Source organism: Motacilla alba, chromosome 10 (assembly GCF_015832195.1).
Source record: "Motacilla alba alba isolate MOTALB_02 chromosome 10, Motacilla_alba_V1.0_pri, whole genome shotgun sequence".
Classification (NCBI taxonomy): domain Eukaryota; kingdom Metazoa; phylum Chordata; class Aves; order Passeriformes; family Motacillidae; genus Motacilla; species Motacilla alba.
Window position 1 is genome coordinate 16043939 of NC_052025.1, and position 11324 is coordinate 16055262.

The window sequence follows — 11324 nt, forward strand, 5'->3', positions numbered from 1 at the left end:
CTGGCAGTTTCTTGGAATTCTTGACAGGTTGCTGCAGCGAGTCGAAGTTCCCAACTGGTGGCCATGAGCGGCTGCCGTCTTTGTATCCCAGTAGTCCTCATTAGAACAAAGCTGCTTCGAATTAAATCCAATCTACATGCCGAATCAATCTTTCAACCCTTTGATTGCTTCTGAAAATATTTATACTTCTTAATAATGCACATTTTGTCCCAAAGCCTGTGATTAAACCCAGACAAGGTCCGGAGAAGCCTGAAGTATATGTGGAAGGGGTTATTTTGGACAGGAAAAGAAAGATAAAGACACAGGTTTTTTCTATTGTGAAATCATTAGAGTGTATAAATCTAGCAATTGCAGTTGTATAAGCATCAGAGTGGGGTTGTAATAAATACAGATTGGAGTATTATAGTAACCAAATGGAGTTTATGGATTATGTTCACTAGTTCATATTTCTCAGCTACTACAACCTAACTAGCTTCATGCTGCACTCACCGCTGTTAATATTCCCTATTAATATTCTCTTTACGTGTTTGTGGGGGGAAAAAAAAAGTTAGGATTCAACTGCTGCTCTGTGTAAAACAAATATGTTTAAAGAATCATGCCCTCCAAAGAAAAAAAATAAACACGGGGATGCTGCAAAGCGACCGTGTTCGAAGGGCACAGGCTGGGGCTGGCTGAAATCGGCCCCGTTCTGCTGAAAGTTAATAACTTCCATCTGAGTGGGATCTGGTCCTAATGCAGGGCATTTGCTGTGTGAAAATTGTGGTGTAAAAATGAAGGAAATAACTTCTGCTATCCCTTACCCTGGTGAATTTTTAGGGTGGTAAATAATAAAGCTTTGGCTGGAGATGAGAAACACACAAAGGCTTTGAAACTGGGCTGTGTGGTAAACAGTGTGTTTTTCCCTTCTCAAAAAGCAACACGCATCACAGGTGAGACATGAGGAGATGAAGGGAAGGAAACATTGCTTGGCTAAGAAGTAACCCAGACAGGGCCAGATCCTCCAGAGTGGGGATCTGCCGTCGATTAAGAAGGTGCTGGTGGCTGGGGACGCAGATCAGATAAAGACTCTGTACCTGTCTCCCTCCCTAAACACAAATGACTGCCCTTGTCTCTAAAAAAAGGGAAAAATTGACTTTGGAAAACACACCATGATAAATCTCCTTGGATATAGTATGCAGTGTCTGCGTGAGAGGGACAGAAATCCTAGAAACTAAAAGTGTGTAATGCTTATTTAATATCATTGTCATCAGCAGCATCAGATGGTAAATGCAGGTAATATTCTTCAGGAGTGGGCTGGTAAATGCTTGCGGTAGTTTTGCTTGTGACAGTTTCGCTTTTCATAAAGGAGAGAAAGAAATATTCTCAGCTAAAATATTATTCATTGACTCTTTCATCACGTAGTTCATTATATTAAGTTGTTATTTCCTAAATATGTTGGGGGAGGTGGTAATATTGTTATACATATATCCTGAGTCATGATGGCTATTTTGCATTAATGTATGATTTGGATGCTCAGTCTTTAAGGTAGAGAGAAGGGGTGTGTTTATCATGACCATAAATAAGGGGAGAGCAGAGATTGTAAAAAACCTCTCATAAATAGGGATGGATCCAAAATCTAATGACACGCATGAAAATCCATTTTGGATCAGACCTCCATCAGAACTCTGTATTATATAACCAGCATTTTCTGAGTATCTTCTATTGTCTGACAGCCCTGATTTCACACTGAACTTGGAGCTCATTTCTGAACAGAAGCTTTTTGTATAGAAACTTTTAATCATATCCTTTTGTGAACACACACATACCATCGAGGATATTGTCTTATTAAAGAGTTTAAGCCTAAAGGTGTATGCCTACTTTTAAAAGAAATTTTCTGATTGTAGATAACTGCTCAATTTGATTTAGTGTCCAATGATAGTGATGGGGTTGATAACTGAGCATTCATCGGTAATTCATCTTGTGCTAGTAGAAATTTACAGCAAAGCAGTGCTTTCCCAACACTGACAAGTCCTATTAATCTTCTTCAGACACATTTCAATAGGTGTCTCCATCTGTGCCCAACATCTAAACACTCTGGCATCACTGGGGACTTGGAGACACCTTCATTTCAGGTTACACTAGTGAAAATGTGATACTGGATTGTACTCTATTTTTAACCTAATTCTCTCTTTTCATTCAATTAGCCTTTCTTGCCTGCATTTTTCTACTCATGTGTAACATCCTTTTCTCAGGAATAGCTTAAAAATGAGATTTAGTTACTTAAAGAGACAGAATCTGCCAGGGCAAGAGCAACCAAGAGCTTAGTACAGAAAAGCAGAATAACAAAGCTCAGGGACACAGCGTAGACACCAAATTGCCACCACCAAACACATCCCGAGCAGCATTCCCACAATATTCCCTTCCTGATGCACCTCTTGCAGGCACCACAGGGTTAGGACAGGTCTGAAACTAAAACTGAAAACAATTGCAGGACGTTTGGGTGTTGAAATCCCAAACAGCTCTGTTTGTTCATGCTGCACGGGGATCCCCACCATCCATCCCCACTTCGCTTTACAGATACAACTAATGCATGAACAAACACAGAGCAGTCAAATTACAGCAATAACATTTATGGGTGGATTATGTTCCAACTTCCTCACTTATTATTAAAAGCGAGTAAATTGCGAAGCACATGGAAGAGGTAGGGTGCAAATGCAGGCGAATTTCCACTCTGAACCAAATGTTGTTTTTTCACTTTCAAAGCTGCGATGAGTTTGCGAGCAGACGCAGCACAGCTTTAAAGCTTACTCATTCAAAAATGTGTGTTTGGGTTCCTTTTTTTTTTTTTTTTTCTCTCTCTCTCCCCTCCTTTCTCCATTTACGTTTGCCTTTCAAAGAGGAGCAGATGCACACCATTTGGGTTTGGGTGGCTCCTACTTGCTCTGAACTTTCTTCTGAAAAGAGCAAACCGTGAGCCGTGCGTCTGCTCCGCGCCTCAGAGGCAGTTTCAAACTTTGTTTCTGGCTTTATGAAGTTCTCTCGTGAGTCGTATTATAGATCTAAATGACCTTATTGTAGGTGGCAAGTTTAAATGTGCCATATTAATAACTTGTTATCCAAGACAAATTAAGTCCTTATGTGTCAAAAGCACTCTGTTCTGGATTACCTACAAGACAAGTATTTATTGAATAAACGTTGGATCCAATTTCATTTTAATGTGACTGACTGTATGCTGCAGCCCCTTAGAACGAGATAAAAACACTCAAACCTACAACTGTGTTGCAACATTACACCTAACTTGTCTATTTCTATTATTGTCTTTTTAACATGGGATCTCAAAAGTGTTTGGGGGGTTTAAGGATTTATTATTATTATTATTGTTATTATTTTTTTCTGAAGAGCAAGGAGAGAGATAGAAAAAAAAAAGACTGGCATTCAGCCTAAAGAGAAATCATTGAAACAAATTAATCCTATGCCGTTTAAATTGACATGGTAATCCATCATCAGCAAAGGGAAACTCTGAAAGCAATCTAGAATCTGCAGTGTTCTTTCACTGGCCCTCAGGCACAAAGACAGATAGTAAAAGAGGAAGGGGGGAAAAAATCATAAAAGTTAGCAGCACCTTAGCATAGGGAAGGGCTAGAGAAAGCAGCTTTCACTTTTTCCTGCTTTCAAGCACCCAGCTCAGAAAGCAGCGCTGATTAACCTTCACTCACTGCCTGCTAACGTTGACTTGTGTGTCAGATCATCTTCAGCTGCTGGGATAGGAGTTATTTCAAATAGTGCAGAGCCCCCATCCTGTATAAACTCCACCACTGAAAACTCTGCCAAACATCAACTTGGGCATTTCTGCTTACAGAGGGCCTTTTATTAGCCTAAACTTGATCATTCCAAATGGACAATAAATTCTATCTGCAGAGCCCTGCAGAAAATAGCTGTACTATCCTTGGGAGTTTAATAGCCAGGATTTTCATAGAGCTAGCATGAAAAAAACTGGGGGGGTTTATTTGGGTTTGGACTCAGGGTATTTTTTTGTCTATCCCCTGCTTTCTCAGTGGGGCTATCCACCATAATATATGTTTCCCAAGAGATTTTTCAAACCAGTTTTAAATATCTAAAGTGATGAGACTTTGTGCACCTTTAAAATTTTATTAGACTCACGGTCAGAAGAAAACATAAACCTCTTGGGCCTTGAAAGCCCATTGCAATACAGCCATTATCCCTATAATGTCAACAGAGCTACAAAATTCTCTAGAAATAAACCTTTTAAGAACAGCTTTCCCTGCTTCATGTTTTCTTTTAAGGTCAGTGGTGCATCACTTTTTTGGAGAGCGTTTCCCCTCTCCGGCCAGGTTTAGCAATGTGAAATAGAATGTATACTACTAAATGAATAGGTTTAATTTTAGACACTGAAAAAATAAATAGAAGAAGAGAGCCAGGGCAGGAATAATACCTTTCAGTTAGAAACAGACATAGTAGAAAGAAAAAGTCAGAACTTTAGTGCCAGGGGCAAAGGGGTGAAAGGCTGGCTAATATGAACCATATCCAACATCTGCCCTATTTTAATTTAGCAGGGATAAAGTTTCTTCTTTTTTATTATTAAGAAAACTTTATGTGGCAGAGAAACCCATGAGCTATGTTATCAAAACTGTTTTATTGTCACACTGAAACTTAGAACTATTAAGAATTGGCGGGGCAAAGAGATAAAAACTCCCCTTCTCTCTCCTTTTATACTCTGTGACAAGCCTGGGCTCGGGTCCTGCTGACTGGGATGTCCTTTTCATGTCTTTATGAAGTACTGCACTTGGGGCTCTAATATAAAGGGGAGGTTAATTGTTCAGGATGGGTCCAAATGATTGATTCTCCAGGTTAAAAAAAAATAATAAATTATTAAATAAAAAAAATCTGAATATTTAAAACAAAATCCTGACGCGGTGGTCGCCCTCGGAGGTGAGTGATGGTGGTGGTGCACAACAAGTGTAAAAAAGGGCTGGGCTGGGGACCTGTATGAGAAACAGCCCAAATTGCCAGGCTGGAACATGATCTCATTCCATCTAAAAAGTTTTCCACCTCAATAGTGCAAATTCCACTATAAAATAACAAAGTGTACCAAACCACATGTGAGTAGCTGTAGGAGTAAGAGAGCAAATTGGTTTCTGACAAAAGAAGGATGAATACCTTCGGATAATCTAAAGTTAAAATTTGATTGAAAGCATAACATTCCTCTAAGCATCAATATGCTTAGGATCCAAAATATGGTTATTTTATTACCAGTTAATACTTAGATCAAAGCAAAACACTGTAGCTGGAAGGGACATTCTCTCTGGAAATAAAGTTCCATGTAATTATTTCCTATTAAAAACTAAAACTGGTCTTAGATTCAAAAATTTGGGCTTCCTTACATGTGATATAATGCAAGCTTGTCAAGAGAGAGCAGATGTACCATTTTTCACTGTTTGCTGGTATCTCTTTGCTTTAAAGTTTTCGGGTTAGCTTTAACCCTTTGAATGTGAAAGATTCTCATCCAGTTTACCTCGATTAGACCAGGGGGACTGTTTTGGATTATATCAACTCCTTTCTTATGATAAGAAATTAGGATTTGATATAGGCTAACACCATTTTAAATAAAGCCTGCAAATGTAAGGAGGTGAAATCTAAAGAAAATGATATGGCGATGGGTAGGCAGCTGAAAGTTAAATATTAAATTGTAAACAAAGGTTTTTCTCTTGGGCAAAACAGCTCATCTTAATTCAGTTCGAGACATGGAGTTTAAAATATGCACTCAAAATACTTCCAAGAAAGCTGCAACCTTTCAGAGGAGAGAGATAAGAATGTATTTTAATTATGAGGTTATAAATATGCGATAGATTTAATTTTTTTTTTTACCAACTCCTAATGTGCTACGTAACATTGTTCAGATGCAGTTATACATTTATCTGTCTGTCTCTATTCCTGTCCAGGGTTTTGCTTTTATTTTATTCTTTCCCTTTTTTTCTTTTTCCCCTCCTGATAGCTCAATCTCTATTTATGGCATCGTTGAGACAGGCCCTGGGAAAAAAAAAGAATCTATCCTTCTGTATTTATAAACCACCACAGAATAAATAGGGAATGGTTCCTTTTTACAACTGAAGGGCTGGTATTATAAGTAGCAATATGAAATATTTAGACACATTATTTCAAGCTTCCCGGCTGCTTCTGATTCTGCTAATTATTTTTGATCTGTCACTCAGAAATAAAAAAATAAATAAATAAAACTTTAAAGAGTTCATTAGGACTGCAGAAAGGAAGAAGAGTCAGATATAAGGCAGCAATTATAATTTGGTTTTAACATGTTTTTTTCATTTTTTGCTGACTTCTCAGCTACATTGTTTAGTAGCAGGATGGCTACAATATACTTCTACATTAAAGCCTGTTAAATAGGGAAGAAGCTGAGACATTCAGCTGGGATATTGTTTGCTAGCTCAATTAGTATCCCAAGAATTTGAAAGTACAATAAATGTATCTGAAGATCATATCTAAACATACTTACCAAAAAGTACCCACCTCTCTCAGCAGTTCACATATTTCTGCCTTCTAACTGGGAGGGAAAAAAAAAAAAAAAAAGAAAAAGAAAAAAAAAAGGCAGTTCGATGTGTAGGTTAAGATTGGCGTGTGGCAAGGTTTGTGTGAGATACAAAGAAATCTGTATTTCACTCAACAATTTCATTGCTTAAACATATAGTTTAGAAGCATCTTTTCCTTAAACATGTGGTTCAATAACATTTTCTTCAAAGGAACAACTCAGTGTGTTAAAAGATTTAAGAACAAAGAATGTGCTGCAAAATGCAAATTCCTCCAGTGTTACACTGTGTATGCAATTATGTATGTAGGCAGATAGATATAATTTGAGAGTTATTAACTTTCAACATCAATGATGTACCCTGAATCAATACAATGTAACTACCTATTAAAATATAAACCAGGTGTGTTCCCAGGCAAATACAGTCTGAGAAGCTTCTCTAGATTTTTTTTTTTTCTCTTTAAAGATTACAGCTCTACTGCGGACAAGAAGCTCAAGAGATTGGTGCTGGTCCTAAAGATGGAGATTTCTCTACTTTTTGCTGATGGTTCTACAATGTTTCATTTCCTCCACGTTTGGGAGAAAAAAAAATTAATTTAAAAATAATAAACAATGATGAAATGGCGTGAAGGGGATGAATTGCCTCCCAAACATCCGTACATTTATACACCTCCGGATGCATAGGAAAGAGAAAAGTTCCCTATTTCCATATTTCCTTTGGCTGAAGGGAGGGAACGAAGGGAGCAGAAATCATTTTAAGCTTTGCCCTCCCGGCGGATCGACCCCTCTTGCAAATCCCTTTCTCCTGGCCGCCCTCCCTCGCTCCCCCGAGCACACAGCCCGGCGCAGTTAACCTTGGAGCGGCGCCGGGGAGGGAAGGGTTAATGAAACCCAGCTCTTTACGACCTCCAGGGTCAGACTCTTCCTATCTGCAATCTAAGGAATTAGGTAAGGAGGTTATAAGATTATAGTGAAAGGAGTTATAGGCCCTCGTAGCCTCACACCTGAACATATTGGGCTAATCCACTGGGATTCTTAAAAATCGCTTCAGCTATGGAAAACTGTTAATTAGGCTGAGTCTGTCCCGAGGTTTCCTGTTGCATTAGAGATCCAGCCGGGCTGCCTGCGCTCCATAGGCTCGCATGAAATGTTCTTAGTGTGTGCCTAACTTTCTGTCCCTTCTCCACAGCTGAAATCAGCATCAGCCCCTGATTTTGGGGTTAAAAAAGAAAAAAGCAAAGCTGGGGGGAAATTCAGCTCGAGAGACGAGCAAAAGTCAACCCCCTCCGGTCCTTGAGCCCTGGGTGCCCGGCAGGCTATTTGCAGCTGTTTCTAACTTCAGTGTTTGTTTACAGTAGCAAAATTAGCACTTGGAGGAGAAGTGAAAAGCTGTTTTCACATCAGTTTTACTCCTCGGTTCCTAGCTTGAGATGCCTTTCCTCCCTCCCAGCAATCAGCATCTTTTAAAGTGCGGTACAAACTTTCTCTCGCTGCTTTGACTTAGTTCTCTGCAGTCGCATCCTATTTTCTGCTAAAGAAAAATACGCGGAGAGAAGGTAGCATGTGAAGACGGGCCAAACATCACGGATTCGAGGCAAAAAAATAATAATCATAATCCCGAGCATCCTCACTGAACGTATTTCAATGTCGCATGGCAGAGCCCTGCCCTAGTCCCAGCTTTCTGCCCTTTGGCACTCAGATATTTGCTTGTCTCCAGCAAAGTTTTCTTTAATCCGCCGAGACACCCCAGGGCTGTACCTGAGCCACGGCTAAATTGCTCCTTACAACCGACAAAATCCTGCAGCAGCAACTCCCCAACTTCAATACTTAAAGCAAGGGCTGGTTTTAGCCATTTTGTCATTTGCAGAAATGCTGAATTTTTTTTTTTTAATTTTTTTTCTATGCCACTTGTGGTCACCCTCGAATGGCAGTAATCTGTAGATTACATATTACGAGCCTTGTCATTACGTGGATAAAATGAGGTGGTTAAACGCTAAAATCCATTTTACTCACCACATTTGCTTGTGGGGAGGGAGGGGGGCGGGAAGGAGAGGGGAGAACAAACTTGTAGGAGAAGGATTTAAACCCCTCGGATGGGAGCTGGATGTGCTGTCAGAGCCCTCTCTGCCTGGTGGGTGCACGGGCTGGGGACCCCTCAACTTCACCTCCAAGGCAGGCGCCCGATCACTCCAGCCCTCTCCCTCGCTCCTGAGCCTTTTGTCCCCATTTTCGTGGTATCTCAGCTTTGCTCCACAGAGGCGACTTTTCTCTGCCTCTCCTGGATTTGCTCTGTAGCATTTCTAGGCTCCTACTCTCCAGCTCTCCCCCCGTTTGCCTCTTTCATCTGTGTCCCTGATCCCTCTCCAGCTGATGTGATTCTTTAGAAATGTGGGTCTTATCCCGTCCCTACCTTTGCCGGCTCTGATTAGATATTATTTTTTCATTGGCTCTGCTACAATGGGTTCCTCCCTTTAATCTCTCGGTATATTTTCCCCCTCCCGGTATAACCAAATCCATGAAATTCACAGCCTCTCTCTTTGACACGACTGGTTCGTCTAATCACTCCATATCGATTTCCCTAACTCTTTTCATCCAGCTGAAGACACATTTTAAAACACTCCAAGCCAGAGTGTGCTCTTTGCTTTATACACACTAATAAAATGATTTACCCTTCTCTCTCTGCTCTCCTCACAGGAGAAAATCGTTCAAGTCGCGGCTATTTGTGTGTGATCAGTAAATATTTAGTGTGGCGACATCCTCAGCTCCTCTCCTGATCAATACGCAACCCAACAGGAGGTGGACTATTGTCCGGGTAGTGACTTGCTGAGATCTCCTTCAGATGAATTCTTTGCCCCCCATACTGTCTGTTATGATTTATCCTCGAAGGTGACCAATAAAGAAAAACCGAGTCTTTAAAAACGTCTGTTTCTAACCTGTTTACCGTGCCATTAAAGCACCTCAGCGAGGAATGGCTTATTCATCCCCATCTCCCACATCCCTGGCATGGGCTGACACACGCAGGGCGCTGCTGGAAAATGGGGATCCAAGCGGGCATCCCCCGCACCGCTGCCCCGCATCCCTGAACCCCTCGACCCCCTGTTCCCCGACCCTTCCAGCAAAACCCCGGCCGCTCTGTGCGCTGCGGTGTCACGGCACTGAAAGGGCGATTCCCCGCTCGCAGCCTCCCTGCAGCATCTTCGGGCACAGGGCTCGCTGCCCCAGCTCAGCCTCAGCCGGTGCCAACGATGTGCCCAGGGATGGAGGGTGCCCCAGCAACTTCCAGCCCGCCTCTCCCCTCCTCTTCGTCGCATCCCGCTGCTCTGCCTGCCCCAGGACCAGGCTGAGGCAGGGCTGCTGGGGGCTCAGTGGTTTTTTTGTTTGTTTGTCTGGTTTTTTTTTTTGGTTTGAGGTGTTTTGTTTTTTTGGTTTTGGTTGTTTTTGTTTTTTTTTTTTGGTGTTTTTTTTTTTTTTTTTTTGAACGACATGCAAAAGCTTCAGTGGAGGAAAATAATAATAATAATAATGGAAATGGAGAAGAGCTTAAAGCCCGTTTCCTGTGGTTAACCATAACGAGAGCTTTCCCAGAGTGATAAAATGGGCAGCAAGAGAAGTTCGCGTGTGCATGTGTGTGTGCTTTATCCTGATCTGCTATTTCACTCCTGGGAAAGCCAATGCCTCCCCTTGCAATCACACCAGCAGCGTGCTGTGCCCGCCGAGGTGTCCGAGACAGCAGTGCCTGCTGCGTGGGTGCCTGTCTGCTGCAGGCTGGGTGCCTGCACACAATGGCCACCCAGTGATGCCTGCATCGTCTCTGTGTGCTCGCTCACATCATGCCCTGCAGCCCACAGAGGTGCCCAGATATTTATTTTACCCCCGTGCGTGTGCGTTTGCACCTCAGCTCTAGGTCGGAGGCGTTCATCTCTGCAAATGGGCATTGCCTGCACGGGCGCTGCATAAATCCCGGGCTGTGTATTACAGATGTGCGACTGTTATTCAAATGTAAAACCAGCTACATCCACCTGTTAACTTTGTTTAGAAACCACTTTCACTAATGGCTTTTCTCTAACTTATTCAGCCCGTTACTCGAGTATAGGAGGCAATGGAGGGGAAAAATCCATATGAAACCCTGCTCACAGCCTCTCTTCGAGAAGACACTTTCCACACCTTGCCTAGACAGGGCTCCTATAGAGCGCTTATCTCTCGAATATATCTTTATACTAATGCATACTTAATTGGTCTGTCTTGACTGTCCATATAAAACAATTTAATTAGGGTGCTTTCTGCTTTGGAAAGAAAGGGAAAAAAAATCTGCCCAGCATTTATTGTATTTAGCACCAATACAGGCAGAAAATGTTGCACAAGTTTTTGGTTGAAAGAGCACCTATGTGTCCATTGAAGGGCGTTGATCCGAAAAGACAGAGAGGACAAGTAAAATCGATTTGAAGCAACCCTCTCTGTCCCTTTCACACCATTCAGACACTCCATTCCTTCTAAGACAAAGACCCAGCGCCTTGGGAATGCTGGCAAGGCGGGGGGGGAGGGGGGGGGGGAAGGAGGAAAAAAGGAAAAAAAAGAGGGGGGGGAAAAAAAAGGAAAAAAGCTTCAATCCCCCCAAGCGAAAGGGAGAGCTCTGAAATTCCTTCATATTGCTGTTATTTACCCCCGAAGATATGTTCAACTCCAGGATTTTCTTCAATTCGGCGTCTAACACTGCTGCTGCGAGGAATGTCCCTGGAAGGGGAGGAGGTAATTATGGCTATTAGTGCTGCGAACCCAGCCGCAACCT

At 41.8% G+C, this 11324-nt stretch overlaps 1 long non-coding RNA gene across 1 annotated transcript in view; it reads right to left on the reverse strand.

Annotated features, from left to right (window-relative positions):
* Positions 1-11324, reverse strand: part of LOC119704926 — a 32367-nt gene that overhangs the window by 19357 nt on the left and 1686 nt on the right. The window contains exons 2-3 of the long non-coding RNA XR_005258100.1: positions 11199-11269; positions 1-6556 (exon numbers count right to left, since the gene is read on the reverse strand). This is a non-coding gene — a long non-coding RNA (uncharacterized LOC119704926). The remainder of the gene's footprint in view (positions 6557-11198; positions 11270-11324) is intronic.